The sequence below is a fragment of the Aquarana catesbeiana genome, linkage group LG10, assembly GCF_042186555.1.
Source record: "Aquarana catesbeiana isolate 2022-GZ linkage group LG10, ASM4218655v1, whole genome shotgun sequence".
Taxonomy (NCBI): Eukaryota; Metazoa; Chordata; class Amphibia; order Anura; family Ranidae; genus Aquarana; species Aquarana catesbeiana.
Genome location: NC_133333.1, coordinates 22,075,842 through 22,099,382, shown reverse-complemented (window position 1 = coordinate 22,099,382; position 23,541 = coordinate 22,075,842). Strand labels below are relative to the sequence as shown.

The window sequence follows — 23,541 nt, the reverse complement described above, 5'->3', positions numbered from 1 at the left end:
CATTGTCATTTATAGGATGCCTTGCACACATTTATGGCTATGAGTATACTGAATGTATTGTTTTTATTGATGTAGTTTGTTTATTAAAATTTGTAAATATTTTCCTTTTACATTTTGTCGCTTTGTATATTTTGCACCTTGAAAGTCCCATATCTCCTATATGTTCTGTTTTCATCTAAACGGGATGTTGGTGCCATATTTTCTTTAAGCTTTAACACAGGTCTCTGACCACATAACTTACCTTAAAGAAAACAGTAAAGTTAGCCCAATGTTTTTGCATATTGTGAAAGATGATGTTACGCCGAGTAAATAAACATATTATGCTTTAAAATTGCACCCACTTGTGGAATGGCGACAAACTACGCTACTTTAAAATCTCCATAGGCGACGTTTAAGATTTTTTAACGGTTACCTGTTTAGAGTTACAGGTCTTTTGCTAGAATTATTGCTTTCGCTCTAACGATCGCGGCGATACTTTACATGTGTGATTTGAACACGTGACTTACGTATGCGTTTTCTTTGGTGCGCAAGCTCGCGGGGACGGGGGAGCTTTACATTTTTTTTTTCTTATTTATTTTCTTTTTTTTTCTTTTATTGAACACTGTCCCTTTTAAAAGAAAAAAAAAATCTGATCACTTTTATTGCTGTCACAAGGGATGTAAACAAAATTGTCGTTTTGGAATACTGTAATTTTTAAAAAATCGCCGCCATTGGCAGCCGAGTAAACCGGAAGTGACGTTGTGCAGCTCTGACTATAGATAACTAAGACCCTTGCTATAGATGTAGGCCATTTATATACTTTATGAAGCCTGACTGGAATGCTCCCAGGATGTTGCTAAGTGAGGCCTAGTCGTCACTGCTCACCTTCACCATCACAGGAGTGAGCTCTTTCTCTGATTCAAACCTCCCCATGTGGCTCTTTCTCTCCCCTGATGCAGTAGCTCTGAGTTCAGCATTTGAGAGCTCACCCCTCCCTGTGATGGTGGGGGTGAGCAGTGATGACTAGGCCTCACTTAACACATAGTTGCCAACATTGTCAAAAAATATATAGGGACACTTTTTTGTCTGTAGGCAGAGTCTTATTATAATTAGGGGGTGGGACATTCATTTCTAGGCGTGTCATAGTGGGGGAAGAAAAATGCGAAGTGCGTTGTGGTGAAAAATGGGCGTGGTTTAAACAAAATATTGGCCGTGGCTTAAAGGGGGCGTGGCTCAAAGGGGTGTGTGGTTTGAGTCTGAGATGAACAACGGATGGAGGGAGAAAGAAAGAAAGAAATATGGAGGGAAGGAAAGAAAGAGGGATGGAGGGACAGCAGGCCCAGATACTATACCACAACAGAAATATGTGTATTCCAGAAAGTTTAACAATTAGCAGATAAAGATACTCCACAAACCTGGTGTTGGCGCTTCAATCATCCCGGCACCATGGTTGTTATGGTGTCAGGATGATTGAAGCACATTATTTCTAGTAGTACATTGTAATATAAAATAAAATCATTCAACTCACCATAATTCAAAATCAGTGGGAGCCCTGAGTGTGTCACCTGCCACCAGATGCTATCAAGTGTCCTCATCAGAGTCCCTCCTTACATCAGGTGTCCTGAGAGAAGTCCCTCCTTTCATCAGGTGCCCCCCAGCAAAGTCCCTTCTTACATCAGGCATTCCCAGCAGACTCCTTCCTTACAACAGGTGTCCCCAGTGGAGTCCCTCCTTACATCAGGTGCCCCCAGTAAAGTCCCTCCTTACAACAGGCATTCCCAGCAGTGTCCCTCCTTACATCAGGTGCCCCCTAGCAGAGTCCCTTCTTACACCAGGCATTCCCAGCAAAGTCCCTCCTTTCATCAGGTGCCCCCAGCAGAGTCACTTCTTACATCAGGCATTCCCAGCAGACTCCCTCCTTACATCTAGTGTCCCCAGCGGAGTCGCTCCTTACATCAGATGCCCCTAGCGGAGTCCCTTTCTTACATCAGGTGCCCCTAGTAGAGTCCCTCCTTACATTAGACATTCCCAGCAGAGTCAACCCAGTAGAGTCCCACCCTTAACATCAGGCATTCCCAGCAGTGTCCCTCCTTATTAGGCATTGCCAGCAGAGTCCCTCCTTACATCAGGAGTCTCCAGCCAGCGGAGTCCCTCCTTACATCAGGAGTCTCCAGCCAGCGGAGTCCCTCCTTACATCAGGAGTCTCCAGCCAGCGGAGTCCCTCCTTACATCAGGAGTCTCCAGCCAGCGGAGTCCCTCCTTACATCAGGAGTCTCCAGCCAGCGGAGTCCCTCCTTACATCAGGAGTCCCCAGCCAGCGGAGTCCCTCCTTACATCAGATGCCCCCCCAGCGGAGTCCCTCCTTATATCATGTGCCCCCCAGCGGAGTCCCTCCTTACATCATGTGTCCCCAGCGGAGTACATCAGAGGCCAAATCACCAGAGGCGACGCTCTGGTGATTTGGTCTCCGCGCCATTTACAGAAGACAGCTTGTGGAGGCCGAAGAGAACCCTCTTGTTTCTTCCTCATCGTAGCTGGTCTTTTGTAAAATGGCGGCCGGCGGAAACAATTCAGTGCCAGCCTCGGACCTCTAGCAGTGGCAAAAAAAAGAAAACGCTGATTTCCCAGGAAATGGATAGAACGGGACAAAGGTCTAAATACCGGGAATGTCCCAGGAAATTCGGTACAGTTGGCAACTATGTTAGCAACGTCCTGGGAGTCCTTAGCAATGTTCTAGGAGTATTCCAATCAGGTTTCTTAAGGTATGTAAATGGCCTACTCCTATAGCAAGGATATTAATGATCTTTAGTCAGATCTGCACAGTTTATTTTTATCTACAGATACCCCTTATCTGCATAGGCACTTTTGTGGTAAAGTTGAACTATCCCTTGAAGGACCAGGCCTATTTCTGACATTTGTTGTTTACAAGTTAAAATCAGTATTTTTTGCTTGAAAATTACTCAGAACCCCCAAACATTTTATATATATATATATATATATATATATATATATATATATATATATATATATATATATATATATATATATATATATATTAGCAAAGATTCTGGAGAATAAAATAGTGGTTGTTATATAATATTTTATGTCACACAGTATTTGCGCAGGGCCTTTCAAACGCAATCTTTTTGGAAAAAACACACTTCTCCGAATTAAAAAAAAAACGAAACAGGTTTAGCAATTATAAACACTTTTTGAAAGATAAAAAGTGCATTTTATATAAAACTATATATAGATCAGGCTAAAATGAGGGACAAATGAGGAGGAAAGAGGGACAGAGGGACTTTGTTCCAAATCAGGGACAGTTGAGAGCTATGCGACTGTGCGACTCTGACATCACATTACATACCGGATGTATACATCTCCTCATCTCACTATATATTATTATTGTTATACAGGATTTATATAACACCTCTACTAACACACCCAGCGATTGTGCGACTCTGATAAACAGTAAAGTGAGCCCAATTTGTTTCTATGTTGTGAAAGATGATGTTATGACGAGTAAATAGATACCTAACATGTTCCGGTTTAAAACTGCGCACACTCGTGGAAGAGTGACAAACTACGTTACTTAAAACTCTCCATAGGCGATGGTTTAAAAATTTGTAATGGTTACCAGTTTAGCATTACATTGGGGATCTTTTGCTAGAATTATTGCTCTCCCTCTTATGATTGCGACGATACCTCACGTGTGATTTGAACACTGTTTAAATTTTCGTGCGCAACTTAGGTACTTTGGTGCCCGAGCACGCGGGGACAAGGGCAATTTAAAACATTTTTTTTTCTCTTATGTATTTAATGTTTTTTTTTTATTTTCACACTGTTACTTTTAAACAAAAAAAAAATCTGATCACTTTTGTTGCTGTGAAATAAATATAACAAATAATTCTGCGCTGCCCTAAAAAGGGGGGAAGTAAGCAGCTAACACAGCCAGTAGGATATGTGCATATAAAGGAGTAAACAAAATAAGTGTAGCGCTAAAACAACCCTAGATGTCCAATATAAAAATGAAAATGATACAGTCCGGAAGCCAACAAATCTCTAGATATAAATTGGACAAAAATATCCATATAGTTCATATAGAGTAATGGTCCATAAATATTGCGTGACTTTGTGTGTGGAATATATCAATAAATGCGTGAAATCTGGCGTGAGGAGAACACCACCACCGATAATGAGAAGGCTTACCAGATCAATTGGACCCAAAAAGACATACGTCTGGTTGGGTCAAACGGGCTTGGGTGGTGGGGTCTTGAGGTCTTTGAGATGAACCCTGGACCGGTGTATCTCTCAAGATGATGTCAAAAAGCAGATGGTGATAACGAGTTTGAGTTTTGGGGTGCACACCCTAATGCAATAGACTGCGCATATCTATGGGTACAACTTATGTAGGAGGATGTGTTTCATCTCTGTGTATCACCTGAGGCCAGTCACTTCACTGGGTATATGTGAGGGGTTACAACCACTTTAACCACTTACAGACCGCCCACCACTCTTCTACTGCAGCAGGGCGGTCACTCTGTGCCGGATCACGTTCCTAGTGCATGATCCAACACTTTACGGGTCTGGGGCATGCATAAGCGCCAACGCATGAGCAGCAACCCTCTGCTGCTGTGATTAAACACACCGGGAGCTGAGCTTCGGGTACCGTGGACTCTATGTCCACCGACACCCGCCGATCATTAGGCTGAGAGCAAGAATGGCAATCTGCCTATGTAAACAAGGCAGATCGCCGTTCTGTCTGTAGGGAAGGCATTGATCCTGTGTTCCTGCAAAGCAGGGACATGGATCAATGCCTTGCCCTAGTAAAAGCACCTCCCCCATAGTGCACAAACGTTGGCTAGGCACACAGTTAGCCCTTTGATTGCCCCTGATGTTCAACCCCCTCCCAGGCAGTGTCATTAGTACAGTGACAGTGCATATTTTTTTAGCACTGATCACTGTATTAGTTTCACTGGTCCCCAAAAAGTGTCAGTTAGTGTCCCGACTGTCTTCCATAATATTGCAAGCCCACTATAAGTTGCTGATCACTGCCATTACTAGTAAAAAAAAAATTACCCATAGTTTATAGACGTCACGCTATAACTGTTTCGCTTATTGGAAATTTTTTTTACCAAAAATATGTAGCAGAATACATATTGGCCTACACTGATGAAGAAATTCATTTTTTCATTTTTTTAATTGGATGTTTTATAGCAGAACTGAAAAAATATATATATGTAGCACTGGTAGATTTTAATCTACCGCTGATAGGTAAATTTAGTGGGTCGCTTATTAGCAGAAGTTAGGTTTGCCTCTGTTCCAGCTTGGCTGACGTTGCGTGTAGTTCCACATTGCACCGGTGGGTGTCGTTGTCACCATCGGCTGGTGTTGGAAAAGCAACCTGTTGAAGCGGATGAGTGCTCCTCTGTCCCGGAGATAACTCGGTGGAGGTGGTCCTCCGAGTTGCATTCTGGGAGAGGGTATTTATGGGACAAACGCCATGTTCTAGGGTTCGTTTTCAGCCACCTGCTGGCCCTCCTGGCCGACAGGTATGCACTAAGAGTACCACCTTGTGGTCCTCCGTTCTGGAGGCCCACATCACTGTGGTGTGTGGGTGGGCCCAGAAGCCTGTCTGGGGCCTACCACAGCAGCACAGCCTGAGCTGTCTATCCTGAGTGAATAAGCTTGACAACCGAGAAGATCCCAGGGGAGGACCCGTCATGGAAGGATCATGCAGAGTGCTGGTCTGGAGAGGGACCTGGTGACTCGGTTGGAGGACGCATTCCGAAGTAATCTTACAGTACAGTACTGCCGGGTTGGCTTAAAGGTTCAAGTGCTGCGTCTGACAAATTCACTACAAATCAATACATCCTGTGGCAGAGGATCGTACGGGTTTCCTTCAAACAAGTCTGTGGCAGAGACTTTAGTTCGTGCTACGTACTGGCTGCTAGAAAAGTGAGAGAGGTCTATCCAGGCGAGCAAAGATTGAATCCCATGAGGGGAGCGCTTTTAATTTCAAGTGATCAATCCTAGAGAAATGTTCCAAAGAATACTAAGGAAAGGTATTTGAGCTTCCCTACAGCTTTCCTTCTACCTCTTTCCTGCTACATCCCTTGTTCGTTTATTAAAGCATTGGAAAACCTACTCAAGTGTTTGGTGCTTATATCGTCTGGAGGTAAACTCAACGGAACCCTAGACCCGGTGTCGGTGAAAGAGAGGTATTGAGAGTGAAGGTAACAAGCCCGCTATAAACCAGCAGCTCCACTGAGAGTTATTGCTACATATATAAATTTTTTTATTTCAAAATTTTTGGTATTTTTTTGTCTATAGCACAAAATATAAAAACCGCAGAGGTGATCAAATACCACCAAAAGAAAGCTCTATTTGTGGGAAAAAAATAATTACATTTTGTTTGGGTACAACGTCGCACGACCACGCAATTGTCAGTTAAAATAACGCAGTTCGGTATCGGGGGGGGTAAATCTTCCGGAGGGCAAATGGTTAAGGTCACTACAAATCAAAGGGTCAGATACAGTAGCCTTATTCTTCTCTCCCGGAATATTCAGTTTATTTATTAAAAATAAAAAAATTGTGAATATGAAGCCTTTGCACAAGCATTGTTATCAATCACTATAATTTATCTAAGATGTATATTTCCTAGGATCGTCAGCTCCATCTAGTGGCCATAATGCCGTATCCTCTTTGAGGTATTTCAGGAAAAATATTGCAATGTGGTCACTGGAGCTGACAATCATAAGAGATGAACCAATTGATGGTAATTAGTCCTGCTGGTTGTGTGCGTGTTTGAGGCATTATGTTTAGCTTTAGGATTAAGATTAAAGTTATTATAAAACAAAAGCAATGGTAGCCTCATGTTTCCCTGCCGAGTTTTTACAAAAAAAAGCATTACCAATTATTATAGATACTTACTTGCAGGTACATCCGGGATACAATTGTCAGTTTCGCAGCAGGCGGTAGCTAACCATGTCGTTTCCACTCCGGAGCTGTAACTTCCCATTATACCACATTGCTCCGGTGGGACACATCCACTGTAAATGTAAATATAAGTACGAGCCTTGGAAATATCTGCAGACATAAATTTAGTCACAGTTTAAAATGCTTTATATTTGTATCAAATGTGAGATACATTATATTACATAAAGTATTGGGACGCCTGCCTTTACACGCACATGAACTTTAATGGCATCCCAGTCTTAGTCCGTAGGGATCAATATTGAGTTGGCCCACCCTTTGCAACTATAAAAGCTTCAACTCCTCTGGTAAGGCTGTCCACAAGGTTTAGAAGTGTGTCTATCATAGTTGCCAACAGTCCCGAATTTCCCGGGACATTCCCAGTATTAGACCCTTGTCCCGGTCTTACCGTGTCCCGGGAAATGGCGCTTGCCCAATTTTTTTGCCAGAGCCGCCGTTAGAGGTCCAGAGCCGGCACTGGAAAATTGTCTCTGCTGCCATTTTACAGAAGACCAGCTCTTGTGAGAAAGAAACAAGAGGCGGAGCCCAGGTGGTTGCTTCGCTTCTATTGGCAACCGCTTTCTTTGCCACCCAAGCTTCGCCTTTTTTTCTTCCCTTCGGCCTCCATGAGAGCTGGTCTTCTGTAAATGGCGCAGAGACCGAATCACTGATACAGAGTAGCATGGACTAGCTGCATCTGTGGTGACAAAGTGTGCTGTATCTGTGTTAACAAGTGCGCTGTGTCTTGGTGACAAGTTGTATTTGTGGTGAGAAGTGCGCTGCATCTGTGATGACAAGTGCACTGTATTTGTGGTGACAAGCTGTATCTGTGGTGACACAATGTATCTGTGGTGACATGCTGCATCCATGGTGAAGTGACAAGCTGTATTCGTGGTGACACGTTGTATCCGTGGTGGCAAGTGACAAGCTGTATCCGTGGTGACAAGTGCGCTGTATCTGTGATGACATGCTGTATCTGGGGTGACAAGCTACATCTGGTGGCAGGTGACACACTCAGGCTCCCACTGATTCTGCATTATGGTCATTTTAACTATTTAATTTTATATTACAATGTAATAATATAAATAATGCGCTTCAATCATCCTGACACCATAACAATCATGGTGCTGTGATGATTGAAGCGCCAACACCAGGTGTTTGGAGTATCTTTATCTGCTTTATCTACCTTCTTTCTTTCCTTCCTTCTCTCTCCTTCTTCCCTCCCTATCTCTTTATCTTTCTTTCTTTCTTTCGTTCGTTCGTTCTTTCTTTCTTTCTCCCTTTCTTTCTCCCTCCATCCCTCTTTCATCTCAGGCTCTAACCACACCCCATTAAGCCACGCCCAATATTTAGTTTAGACCACACCTCATTTATTATTTCCATCCCACCACACTACACCATGCTTACAAATTATAATAAGATTCCACCTAGATCCCCAAAAAGTTGTGGTGATATGTACGGTTTTACTAACACATATCAACGTTTAAAAATTGTGCTTAGGCATTTCGATTTATTTTACCCTTGGGTGCAAAGGAGTTAAGTATCACTGTCATTTCTTTAAGATTTGCACTTTCATACAGGCTGGATAATACAGTTCTTGCTATACTTCTGGAGCGCTGACTATGAGAGCTGTGGCTTCCAAAAACAGAAGCTGTTCTATCATTGTCCTCCTGTCCACTCCCCTTGTCTATTAAAATGCTTGGTATTCTGTAAACCATTTTCTAAAAACAAATTCAATTATTGATAAGGGAACTAGTATAAGTAATACAAGCAAAAATTGGCTAGGGTCACCTCAGTTTCATAGCATCATCAAAAGTCTTGTTAATGCTGCTATAGACATAAGTCACACTGAGTTGCATTTCTAAAAACAAATTAGAGCTTCCATCCTCAGTTTCTTGATGGCAGGAAAGCCACTTGAGAGCCTCCATGATTTCCTCACCCCTCAAGCCATTTTTCTTCCCATTCTTGGCCTCTTGCTAACTCTGCATTCTCATGGTAGAACCATTAGACATGTAGGGAGCAGATGCCACGGGCCAGTATTTATTCTACCTCTGTCTGGGGGTTCTAATTTTTATGGAAAGACATAAAGCTTTGTGCATTTAGGCCTGATGGAGATGTCATCAATATACCCGATTCACTGAATTTACTGTAGGTTAAATCGATATTTGGTTGACCAATTATTGGCCTACTGACTTTAAGGCTGAACCCTGAAAAGACTGCTTGAATGGCCAATATGGGCAGTCTTGTTCGACAAGGGAAACACTGGCACCAGTAAAAAGGTGAGACTAATGCAGAGAGAAGCAGAGAGGAAGGTTTGCTGGTCAACAAAGAAAATAGTAGGTGTCTTGTGGTGTCCTTTGTCCTCGTAGGATTTTCAAACATTAAGTGCTTGTTCACTTCAAGACTTACTTACAAATAGGAACCCCTTAAGCTGGCCATACATGCAGAGCTGCTGTTCTAAATCACGAGGCCCCTACAGCATACCGGATGGGCCCCCCATGCAAAAATTTCAAAACGCACAATTCTCCCTCACCCCAAAAAGTAAACCGCCTAGCACATATCCTCTTTCTTCTCAAACTTTCTATCCTAGCACAAATCTTCTCCCCTCAAATTCCCCCTGCCAGCACAAATCCTTCCTATTAGCCCAATTTCCCCCACTCCCTCCTGGCACAAAATCTCCCCATCTCCCCTCCCAGCAAAAATCTTCTTTCTTCAATCCCCCTCCTAGGACAAATTTCCACAAACCCCACCTCCGAGTACAACCCCCTATAAATTACCCTTCCCAGCACAAAATCTTCCTCCCTACCCAAACCCCCCAGCACTAATCCCCCCCCCTCCAAACACAAACATCCCCTCTCCTGGCACAGATATCTCCTCTCCTGGTTCAACCTGCCCACCCCCCAAACCCTCCTCCTAGCACATACCCCCCTCTATTCTTCCTGCTCACACATATCCCCCTTCCCAACTTACAGGGGGAAGCCACTAACAGCCAGGAGGAGGTGCGCTGTGTTCTGCTCTCCCCTCCTGTCAGTAGAGCGCTGGTCTATACAGTACAGGAGACTGGATCGCTCTTACTGTAGATTGCAATGTACACACACACCGCCCCCTATCCACATTTGCTGCTGCTGGGAGGTGAGCAGCCCGTGGAGGAAATGTGTGTGTACAGTGCAATGCGATCTACAGTAAGAGCGATCCAGTTTCCTGTACTGTAAAGACCGACCAGCACTCTTCTGACAGGAGGGCAGAGCAGAACACAGCACACTTCCTCCTGGCTCTTTATCTCTCACCGCTCCAGCCTTCAGGCTGCCATCTCCTTGATCTGGCTGTGAGTGCGGGCGGGGGGAAGGAGCTCAGCGGTCGACAGCCATGGGGGCAGAACTGAAACCACCCCAGCACCCCCTAAATCCAGGCCCTCTGTGTCTCTCATCTAGTAGCTGAAAGCTGGCAGGAAGGAGACGGGGAGAAACTGGCTTTGAGTTGCTGGGTGAGAGATAGTCATTCTTCGTTCTCTGCTCCACCAATTCTCCTGCTGTCCGAGCCCCCTGTGTGGCCGGGCCCCCTACAGGAGGGTTGGTGGTCCCCTCAGTCAGCGGCCCTACATACATGGATCGAAATTTGAATTTTGACCCATGCATGGGCACTGTGTTTGTACAGAGTTCAACCGAATAAAAGATTCTGTACAATTCCCCTGTTAGATTTTCCCGCTCGATCAGCTCTGCAGAATATAGCCTGCAATGCTGATCAGTGTATTCTGATGGTGTGTGGATGAGGAAATCAAGTCTTTTTTTTTTTTTTCAACCGGCTGGTTAAATGAAAAACAATGTATTATGTATTGGCTGCCTAAGAGTTAGGATGGGAGGGTCCGTTTTTTTTTTTTTTCGTTGAGCCAGTGAATGAGGCAGATAATACCTTAAAATATTACTGCCCATGGTCTAAACCTAGGAAATATCAATAGGCAAATTTCAGAACATAATGGAAATCATCATTCTCACAAGAGAAGCCGTTATGCCCCTGCATCCATGGACCAAGAAGACTCCATGGACTGACAACGTAAATTCTAGTATCTCTTCAACATACTCACTTAGTTTAATTTTATCTATAACAACAGATGAATTACTTTCAGCTGCAAACGTGCAGAAACTGATCCAAAAGTAACAGGAGTTTTTTTCACAAAATAAGTATATTATTACCTCTTTACCGTATTTATGGGCGTATAACACGCACTTTTTTCCCCTTAAAATCAGGGAAAAATCTGGGTGCGTGTTATACGCCGATCCCCGCCAATCCCCCCCGCTGATTGTGAGCGGAGCGAGAGCCGGCTGTCGATATACATACATAGCCAAGTGTACTCGGCCAGTCCCGCCCTATGATGGACATAACACAGGGACTGGGCGTGACTGTGAGTGGAGCTAGCCGAGTACACTCGGCTATGTATGTATATGGGCGGCGCTAGGCTCCGCTCACAGTCACGCCCAGACCCACCATTGGACCTGTGTTATGTCCATCATAGGGCGGGACTGGGCAGGACTACGAGAAGACTTGAGAAGAGCCGAGGACCGGCTCTGTGTATCTTGGCGCTGGCGGCGCCATTTTCAAACTGCAGTGACACTGACAAGTGACTGCAGTTTAACTGCAGCCTGGGCAAGGCTGCAAATGTCACTGACAAGGCTGCAGATGGACACTTGCAAGGCTGCAGCTGGAGACTGATAAGGCTGAAAATGACACTGGCAAGGCTGCAAAAGCTGCAAATGACACTGACAAGGCTGCAAATGACACTGGACAAGCATGCAGATGGACGTTGTGCAAGGCTGCAGATGGACACTGATAAGGCTGCATTGATGGGCATTTAAATGTAAGTTTTTTTCCCTAAAAAGTTTTTTTCCTTAAAATTCCCTCCTAAACTTGGGGTGCGTGTTATACGTCGGCACGTGTTATACGCCAATAAATATGGTACTTCCTTTACTTTTTAATTCTTTTGATCCAATCTGTTTCAAAACATAATCTCAAATTTATGAATTACCATATTTATGCAGGTATATATGCTTGAAATATATAATAGTTTACTCCAACTCCCAAATATTCTAAAAATAATCACTATCCATACCAAGGTTCTAGACGGTACTTCTTTGACTGAATTATTCAACCTAAGGTGATATTAACAATATGCAATCACCCTGGAACAACTAATTCTACAAATATTAGATATCCTGCACTCCAATTATTGAGGCATCCTTTTGATGCTTTTTATTATAGCACTTCTCTCCTGTAAGCGGAAGATCCGTGTACCCCCATTAGCCTTCCTCATTCTTCCACCCATAATATGTGGGAGTCTGACAAAGGCATTTTTTTCCCCTGATAGAGATATATATTCTTTTTCACGGGCAACTTGCGATTACTTACATAAAATGTACCATCTAACCTTATATGTTTTTTGTTTATTCTTCACTCCAGACTCCACTGGATTCTTTTCTACATTTTCATTCCTTCAGTCCACACAGGTTGATCCGCGCAGTCAGCGTTGTACAGTATAATAAAAAGTAAGTCAAACCTATTTAATCTGTTACCATGGCACCATTGAATATCCTATCCCTGAATGTTCAGGGCATAAATGTTCCTCAGAAAAGGACCAAAGCATTCCGTACTTTCCATAACAGAAAGGCCCACGTTGTGTGCCTACAAGAAACACACTTCACCAATAATTCCACACCTAAATATATGTCCCCCTTTATATCTACAAATTTTTACGGCATCAGCCAGTACCAAACAAAGGGGAACTCTAATTGCATTTCACCGGTCTGCACCATTTACTTTATCATCAGAAATTAAAGACCCAGAAGGTCGATACCCAATACTCATGGGTTACATAATGGATACAGCAGTCACAGTGATTTCCTACTATGCTCCCAATAAACAACCTACCCCTTTCCTCTCACACTTACTACAAGTGATTAATACGCACAAAATGGGAACGTGATTATGTGCGGTTATTCTTACCAGGTCCTCCTCCCATTTCTCGATAAATCACCTTTTATCCCATCCAGAATGGCCTCTAAATTACCTTTCTCCCAACTTCTTTCCAAATACAATCTGGTAGATTCTTGGAGAGAAAGTAATCCGATAAAAAAGAAATTCACTTATTTTTCACATCTTCATCAATCCTTTACCAGAATAGACCATATTTGTCTTACAATAGGAATAGTACCAGAGATCATTGCGTCAGATATAATTCCAATTCCTTGGTCAGACCATAACGCGCATGACCCAACTTGGTACCTACCGGACATAATGCTCAAACACCCATCATATCATATGATTGTTGAACAAGCTATAAAGGAATACGTATCAATCAACACTAGTCCAGACATTTCCCCGATAACATTATGGGAAGCTCACAAACCTGTTTGCGTGGTGTTCTACAGAGACAAATTGCATTATTTAAAAGGGAACGCAAACTTCTTGCAAGGAAACTAGAATCAAATTTTACCGCAGCCTCCATATCATTCCAAGATAATCCATCTCAGAGTACAAAATCTCATTTGGAAAAAACTAGATTGGAATACGACCTATTTCTCACAGAATCAGTAGACAAATCCCTCAAACGCTCTAGGCACAATTTCTATATGAATACAAACAAACCAGGCACATATTTGGCATGGGCATTGAACTCTACTAATAAATCTTTCAAACCTATACGTTTGAAATTATCAAAAGACATTTATACTAGCAACCCAGTCAAAATCATCCACAAATTTCACTCACACCTCGCAGCCTTCTACAAGTCAAACAAAGAATTTAACCCTACAGAAGCTGAATCTTTCTTCTCAAAGATTACCTTACCTGAGTTGTCTCAGAACCAAAAAAACATTTTAGAAGAACCTATAACTATAGATGAAGTTGCTAATGCCATTAAAGACCTAAAACTTAACAAAAGACCTGGCCCAGACGGATACTCGGCCCTATATTACAAAACATTTTCAGAGATTCTCTCCCCTATTCTAGCTGAAACTTTCAACACACTCTTAGAAGGACATTCTTTTTGACAGGAAACACTAATGTCGAAATATCGGCCCATTTCTCTTTTAAATCTTGATATCAAACTATTAGCAAAAATTTTAGCAAAACGCCTTAATAGTATCATAGGTAAATTAATACATAGAGATCAAGTAGGCTTTATGCCAAATAGACAGGCAGACGATAATATACGCAGGGCAGTGCTATTGGCACATATTGCTAAGAAACTAAAAATTCCTTCATGCTTTTTATCTCTTGATATTAAGAGGGCATTCCATACAGTATCCTGGCAATATATGCACTACTCCTTACAAAAATTGGGTTTTGGCACCCATCTTCTAAAATGGATTTCAGCACTCTATAATAAACCCAAAGCCTATATAAAATATGCTGGATACAAATTGGATGCTTTTAGTACCGAAAGAGGCACTCGACAGGGTTGTCCATTATCTCCCCTCTTATTTGCCCTTTTACTCTAACCCTTAGCCCAATACATTAGAACAAACCGTACTATAACTGGCATTGAAGTAGGAGGTCTTACACACAAAATATGTATATTTGCAGATGATATATTACTTTTCCTATCATCACCACAGGTTTCAGGTCTCAATCTATTGCCCGTCCTGGATGGATTTGCGGCCTTCTCCGGCCTTATGATTAACCCTAAGAAATGCCTAGTGCTCAACATTTCACTATCAAACCCTGAACTACCGTGTTTCCCCGAAAGTAAGACAGTGTCTTACTTTCTTTTTATCCCTAAAAGCCCCACTATGTCTTACTTTCGGGGTATGTCTTATATTGGGAAAATATGTTGGGGGGCTTTGGTGAGATATCAGGGGTCTTAACAGACCTCTGATATCTCCCCCTTGAGACAGAGAAAGAGACAGAAGATAGAGATTCCCCAGTCCCTTTCTCTGCAGCGTCAGCTGCACTGAGAATGAAAGGAGAGAAGACAGCGGCTTCTCTCCATTCATAAACTGACACATTGTAATCACAGGAGATTACAATGTTTCAGTTATGTGAATGGACAGAGTCAGCTGACTCTGTCTATTCACAAAGGAAGGAGGGGGAGGACGGAGGAACGGAGGGGGAGAACGGAGGGGGGCAGAGAAGGAGGGGGGAACGGAGGGGACAGCGGGGAGGCACAGAGGAGGAAAGCGGAACGGAGGGGGAGAACGGAGGGGGACAGAGAAGGAGGGGGGAACGGAGGGGACAGCGGGGAGGCACAGAGGAGGAAAGCGGAATGGAGGGGGAGAACGGAGGGGGACAGAGACCCGCACCCCCAGCGGCCCGCACCCCCAGCCCCACTCTTTGTACCGCACGTCACTGGAGGCAAATCCCCCCGTGTTTCCCCGAAAGTAAGACATATGTCTTACTTTCGGGGTACGGCTTATATTAGCTGACCCCTCTGAAACTCCCGATACGTCTTACAATCGGGGGTGTCTTACTATCGGGGAAACACGGTAATTCCGGCGAAGGTTACACTCCCATTTACCTGGGCAGAGAAATCAATCCCATACCTTGGAATTCAGTTAACAGCATCTCATTTTGACTTATTTTCAGCCAATTATCCTCCTTTACTGAGACAGATCACAACCTTATTAAAACAATGGTCACAACTTCCCTTATCCTGGATAGGAAAGATCAATGCAATTAAAATGACTATTCTGCCTAAATTACTATACCTGTTCAGAGTTCTCCCTGTTCCAATGCCTTCCTATTTTTTGAGACTAGTGCAAAAAAGAACAACATCATTTATATGAGGTTCTTCCAAACCACGTATACCTATACACACATTACATCTTCCCAAAACTAAAGGAGGTCTGGGATATCCTAATTTTACTAACTATTACAAAGCAGCTCACTTGGCCAGTCTCTCCAAATATCACGCAAAACAGGAAATCCCTTTATGGGTATTTATAGAGGCTTCAGAATGTGACCCTCTATCAATATCAAACTTGTTATAGCTTGAATCCAAAGACCGTTCCAAAATACATAATCCCATAACTAAACACTTCTTATCTCTCTGGGATAAACTAAAAATCAAATATCAAATACAATCTCCACACAATCCCCTCCTATCTTTTATCAGAAATCCAGCCATCTATCCGGCATGGATCTACCCGAAATCATTTAAAGCTTGGACAACATCAGGTATTCAGATGCTACACAATTTTGTTGCATCTAAATCATTTCTTCCATTTCCAACGCTTAGAGAAAATTATGATCTACCAAACTCTGAGATATTTAGATATCTCCAAATCAAAAATTTCTTTACACCATTCCTAAATGTGGAAATACCCTTGTCTCAATTGTCCACTTTTGAATCAATCTGTAAAAAAGACCCATTTGCTAAAGGTATAATTTCATCACTTTATAATCAACTATTCGGGGTCACAAATTTTGAGAAACCTACTTACGTTCGGACAGAGTATTGGTAACTGTAAGCGCAAACACACAAGTCCATATATGACAGGAGATATAAAGGGCTGAGCAACTTAGTCCATAGGGGACAGGCTGGAAGTTCAAAGGTTAAGTGGTAACCGGTAATGTAATGGTTAAAGTAGGCTGGTAGGCTAGGCGGCTGCTGTCCTCAGAGAGCTGGCTCTGTGATGGATGAGAGAGGGGTAGAGAAGGAAGCGCCACCTGAGTGTAGTATTAACAAATGATGTTTAATGACACCAGGTAAAAACACACTTACAGGATAAAAACATATAAAAGGCTCATCTGTATAGTTATGTGGTCCTCGGTGTTCCCTCTGATCCTGTGGTGGTGATGCTGCAGAGATGCTTGGCTGCAGAAGGTGGATTACCAGCCGGGAGCTCCTTCTGTGGCCATCAGGAAGAGACTAGGGGCCAGCATGGAGCGCACGTGGAGCGTGCATGACGCCACAGGTCAGAAGGCTGGGCGCTCAGAGCCACTGCTCCTTCAATAGGCCTATTGAAGGAGCAGTGGCTCCGAGCACGTAGCCTTCTCTCAACCTCCCTGATAGCCCTCCTCCTTGGACGATCCCTCCTCTGGATACCGAACCGGAAGCAGACGGACGACCTGTGACGTCATGCACGCTCCACGTGCGCTCCACGCCGGCCCCTAGTCTCTTCCTGGTGGCCACAGAAGGAACTCCCGGCTGGTAATCCACCTTCTGCAGCCCAGCATCCCTGCAGCGTCACCACCACAGGATCAGAGGGAACACTGAGGACCACTTACCTATACAGATGAGCCTTTTATATGTTTTTATCCTGTAAGTGTGTTTTTACCTGGTGTCATTAAACACCATTTGTTAATACTACACTCAGGTGGCGCTTCCTTCTCTACCCCTACTTACGTTCGGAAATGGGAGTAGGATCTGGGGCGAACTTTAGAGGACACGGAATGGTCAAGTATATGGCTCACATCTAAATCATCTTCGCCCAATGTTATGGCATTGGAAGCAAACTATAGAGTTCTAACCCGATGGTACCTTGTACCTGCCAGAGTGGCTAAATATTCACCTAATACCTCAGCTCTTTGTTTTCGAGGCTGTCCAGACATAGGCACACATTTACATATATGGTGGACGTGCCCATTAATCCAAATATTTTGGAAGGAAATTTTTGTGATTGCATCTAAAATATTCAAAAGGGTAATACAACCAGACCCATTCATAGCTTTGCTTAACTTGAAACCGGAATGGTTAACATCTTCTCAATACAAACTTATGGTCCAATTACTAACGGCTGCAAAGCAAACAGTGGCCAAGTCATGGAGATCCCCTACATTGGTACTGGCCGAAACAATTCATAGAATGAATAACATAATGTCTCACGCCAAGATGGCAACTATCGACCATAACCAAATCCCAAAATTTGAAAAATTATGGCATCCTTGGATAAAACATCAATTTCTGTCAAATTTCAATGACTTGGTCCTTTTGCCATGGTAGCGGGTTAATTGACTTATAGAAACATCCATTTCTTTGCTTCATGGAGAAGCCAATGGATGATAAACTGACGAGTGGATCGACCTTGTGGACTATATCTTTGTCTTTCTATCCTTTTTCTTCCTTTTCTTTCCTTTCCCCCACTTTATGATCAAAGCTCTTTATCAGAATACATCTGACCCATACACATATAACTAACAGTTAATATTTGTAGGCGGTATAGATTTCTCAAATACCTCCAAAAGAAATTGATGCATTACTTTCCAGGTTTTGTGTACCTGATTATTAATATTTGAAAATTTCATGGTAAATATTTATATAAATTCTAATGTATAACAATGAGCTTACTTTATATATCCTTGTAAACTTACTTAATACATCTTTATATTACTGTATGTTCAATAAACTTTTTTGACAAGGAAATATCAAATCATGCAAATCATGTATTTAAGAAAAAAAAAATACATTATTTTATAACATTATTTTATAAAAGGATTGACCTAAGACCACATGAAATCTATTTGTGTTTTTTCAGAAATTGTAAACATACTTTGGTAGTTTTCAAAAATTGTGGCCGAACAGAAATAACCAGCTGGGCAGTCTTTACTATTTTGTCTACAGAGGTGTTCCTGATCATTAAATGTCCAACACCAATAACATGATATAGCGTAACCTGTAACATAAGAATAGCTAGAGAATTAAAAAGGCCTAAAGGGAAAATAAGAAATTATTAATGAAAAAAATAAACGAAGGGGAGAGATAACAAATAAAAGAAAAATTTAAAAAAAAGAAAGTCAAAGGAAAAAAGGGTAGAAAAAAAAGTAACAGTAAATAAAAGGAAGGGGAAATTGGAGAAAGAAAAACGAAAAGATGTAAGAGAGAAGATAAGAAGACTGGAAGTAAAAAATTAAAAAGTAAACATGGGGGAAAAAGAAAAGGAAAATAAAAATAAATAAAAACAAGGAAAAATAAGAGAAGAAAAAAAAGAGAGAAAGGAAGAGGGAAAGAAAGAGAGAGAGAAAGAAAGAGAGAAAGAGAGAAAGAAAGAAAGAAAGAAAGAAAGAAAGATAGAAAGAAAGAAAGAAAGAAAGAAAGAAAGAAAGAAAGAAAGAAAGAAAGAAAGAAAGAAAGAAAGAAAGAAAGAAAGAAAGAAAGAAAGAAAGAAAGGGACAAGATAAATACTATGGAAAAAAAAAGCACGAAAAAAGGAGAAAAGAAAAAAAGAAAATGAAAAAAAATAAAGATTCAAGAAATTAAACTTGAAACATAGAGAGCGAAAACATTAAGAAAATAGATTAAAAAGAGAGAATGAAAGAAAAGCAAGAAAACAGTAAAAAAAAAAGAAAAGAAATGAGAGCGAGAGAGAGAGATCTAAATAAACGAAAACCATTTACTTACTAGATCCTGCAAGCGCTGATAGTAGAAAATATAGGTGTACTGCAGACATCAATGTAAGGATACTATGCTGCCTGTATGCTTAGTTAGAGCTTTAAAGGCCACTGGAAACCTTAGTGGTTCTCCACAACCTTTTATATCAAATAAGTCATGGGGTGGAGAAAGGACACTGAAATGCTGCTCATGTTATTAACATGTGTTCAGTTTCATAGGTACAATATATAGTCTGTGTGATTTTCATAATTACATGAAGTAGTACAGAGAACATGTAGTACATGTAGCGAGTTAAGATCATTTTTCCATCTGCAAATACACTTTGGGTAAATTGTATGGTATTGTAATAGGTGTTTTGCATGCAAGGCTCTGGTCAGTGATATGTAATAAGGATGTAAAACCCACAATGGGGAGAAAAGCGAGGACTTGGGACTTTTTGATGCCAATAAGAGTGTAGGTATGAACAATATGCAACAAAGATTATCTAAAAATGTATAATTTTATTGGAACAACAATAAAATAAGCCCTAAAAAAAACAGGGACAATATAATATAGCATAGAAGTGCTTGAAAACATAATAGCTAAAACTATATAAAGTGACTAGAGCATCAACATGCATAATTATTAATACAAATAGGCCATAAGCAGAACTCGTTTCAGGTCTGGTATGGATTTTAAGGGGAGCCCCGCGCCAAAATTAAAAAAAAAAAAAAATGGCGTGAGGTACCCCCAAAAATCCATACCAGACCCTTATCCGAGCACGCAACCTGGCAGGCCGCAGGAAAAGAGGGGGGACAAGAGAGCGCCCCCCCTCCTGAACTGTACCAGGCCACATGCCCTCAACATTGGGAGGGTGCTTTGGGGGTAGCCCCCCAAAACACCTTGTCCCCATGTTGTTGGGGACAAGGGCCTCATCCCCACAACCCTTGCCCGGTGGTTGTGGGGGTCTGCGGGCGGGGGGGCTTATCGGAATCTGGAAGCCCCCTTTAACAAGGGGACTCCCGGCCCTCCCCCCTGTGTGAAATGGTAAGGGGGTACAAAAGTACCCCTACCATTACACAAAAAAATGTCAAAAATGTGAAAAATGACAAGAGACAGTTTTTGACCATTCCTTTATTTAAATGCTTTTTCTTTCTTCTGTCTTCTATCTTCCTTCAGTTTCTTCCTCCATCTTCTTCTTCTTCTGGTTCTTGTTCTTCTGGTTCTTCATCCGGTCTTCTCGTCCGGCATCTTCCTCAGCGGCGCCTTCTTCACTTCATCTTCTTTCCTCCGCATCCACGATTGGACGGGAGGATCCCGCTGTGTGATGCTTCTCCTCTTCTGACGGTTCTTAAATAACGGAGGGCGGGTGACCCCCTGCCCCCATCTGACATCACGGGGAATGTCACAGGGAAGTCCCCGTGCGTCAGAGGGGGGCGGGGTCACCCGCCCTCCGTTATTTAAGGAGAAGCGTCACACAGCAGGAGCCTCCCGTCCAATCGTGGATGCGGAGCGGCCCGAGAAAAGAAGATGAAGTGAAGAAGGCGCCGCTGAGGAAGATGCCGGATGAGAAGACCGGATGAAGAACCAGAAGAACAAGAACCAGAAGAAGAAGAAGATGGAGGAAGAAACTTGTCATTTCTTCTTGTCATTTTTAACATTTTTGAAATTTTTTTTGTGAAATGGTTGGGGTACTTTTGTAAGCACCCTCCCAATGTTGAGGGCATGTGGCCTGGTACGGTTCAGGGGGGGCGCTCTCTCGTCCCCCCCTCTTTTCCTGTGGCCTGCCAGGTTGTGTGCTCGGATAAGGGTCTGGTATGGATTTTTAAGGGTACCCCACGCCATTTTTTTTAAATTTTGGCGCGGGGTTCCCCTTAAAATCCATACCAGACCTGAAGGGCCTGGTATGGAATTTAGGGGGACCCCCACGTCATTTTTTAAAAAAATTTTGGTTCGGGGTTCCCTAGTGGGGAATTCCCATGCCGTTTTTATCAATGAACTTCTATGTGGATTGTCGGACCGGCAATGCATTCATAGCCGCGAGTAGTTTTAAATGACTTTTTTTCCTTTGAAATGTCATTTTGCTGTCAGACTGTTCTAAACACGGGAAACATGCGCCCCTTTACAGGCATACTATAGACACCCCCCAGGTATGAAATTTAAAGGAATATTACACTTTTATTGTTTGACTTTAAGCATTATTAAAATCACTGCTCCCGAAAAAAACGGACGTTTTTAAAACTTTTTTTGCATTGATCCATGTCCCCTGGGGAAGGACCCAGGTCCCCAAACACTTTTTATGACAATAACTTGCATATAAGCCTTTAAAATTAGCACATTTGATTATTCATGTTCGTGTCCCATAGACTTTAACGGTGTTCGGGCGTTCAAACTAATTTATTGCCTGTTCGCATGTTCTGGTGCGAACCGAACAGGGGGGTGTTCAGCTCATCCCTATTCCTGAGGCATTGACATTGGTTGGTGGTTCCCTAATGTCTCCCTAATACATATGTAAATCAGTAATCTGCCAAATAAGAATGTTCAGTTGTAACATCACAGTTCATAATCATGAAACATATACATGCACATATAATTAGAGAACAGACTAAACGAAGAAAATATACATATCACAAGTTTGACATATGTTGGATGTTTCTGGAGGAGGTAGCAGCAAAGAAGGTTCATCCATCAGTCCCTGAGAAAGTACGAGTCCCCAAGAGCCTGTAGGATCCTACAATGCATCAAATGAGAGATGCCAAAAAGCAGAGGTTTTAATTATGTCTATAGTTGAATAGTCCAAATTCACTAGTATTGAAAGTGCTGAGGTCGTAAACCATTAAATAAATATGAGTTACTATATTCATGCCTAAAGTAGATGTGCTATCAAACAGACCAAAGATCTGGTGGAGACCCCAAAGGGGAATTATTCTTTTTTTGTATAGTTACATAGTAGGAAAGGTAGAATAAAAAAAATTGTCCATCCAGTGCAACCTGTGTATGTCACGGTATTACTTACAGTGAGCCCACAGGCGAGCAGGTGACACAGGATCTCCCAGGGTGTGGAGTCTAAGGGCCAGCCGGTATTCTGTCAGGGACCCCTTCATGAGGGTTTGGGCTTAGCTGCATGCTGACCCAAGGTCACGACCCCCAGGTTCACCCCGCTCGCTAGGGAGGTACCAGAAGACACTGTTAGACAAGGATGGATGGATGGATGAAGCAAAGGAGAGCCGGATAGTGAGCCAAGGTCAGGGCGGGCTGCAGACAACGTAATCAGAACAAGCCGAGTCTGTACACAAGAGATCAGTTCACGAGAGGTCAGGTTAAGGCAGGTTACACGAAGGAAGGACAAAGGACAAATGTTTCTCAAGCAACCAGAACTAGCCTGAGAGGGATTTAAATAGAGAAGCACATGTTGGGCTGAACAGGAAGTAGCAGGAAGGAATCATATATTAAACAACAGGTGAGACCGGAGACACCCAGAGCTGCAGAGTGCAGTAGAGCTGAACACAAGCTAGTGGAACAACAGGTGCCAGCCGGCCTACAGCAGTAAAGGTGAGACACAGATCAGCTTTGCAGCTGATCTGTGACAGTACCCCCTCTTACGTGGCCCCCCACACACGTCTGGGGGCTGGCTTGGAGGGAAATTTCCGATGGAATCTGGTCACCAAACGTGGGGCTGAGACATCTTCTCCGGACCATAGCCCTTCCAATCAATCAGATAGAGTAGCCTCCCTCAAGAATACTTGGAGTCCAATGTTTCTTTAATCCCATACTGATCCATGGTATCAGCCACAGGAGCGGGGTGAGAAGAAGGGCAAGAGAAGCGATTGAGGACCAGTGGCCTAAGCAGGGAGACATGAAAGGCATTGTGTATCCTGAGATGAGAGGGCAGACGGAGCTTGAAAACAACTGGATTGATCTGACGGAGAATAGGAAATGCACCAATGAAGCAAGGAGCAAATTTCATTGAGGGCACCCGGAGTCGAATGTGCTTGGTAGATCGCCAGGCATGACGGACAGCGATGACGATCTTCTGCCGTTTTATGCCTGGAAGCAGCTAAATGAAGATTCTCAGATACTTCTTTCCAGATTGAGTTGAAGGACCTTTGAGTTTCAGCTGCTGCTGGTACAAGAGGAGAAAAAGGAACAGGAAAGGGAACAGCTGGATGCTGCCCGTAAACAGTGAAGAAGGGAGATTTTCCAGAACTGGCATTGGAGTGATGGTTTAAGGCAAACTCTGCCCAGGGCAAAAGGTCCACCCAGTCATCTTGGTGAGCTGAGATTAAGGC

General features: G+C 42.8%; 1 pseudogene; it reads right to left on the bottom strand.

The window, feature by feature from the left end:
• Positions 1-23,033, bottom strand: part of LOC141109806 (uncharacterized) — a 31,156-nt pseudogene extending 8,123 nt beyond the window's left edge.
• Positions 23,034-23,541: the final 508 nt, after the last annotated feature.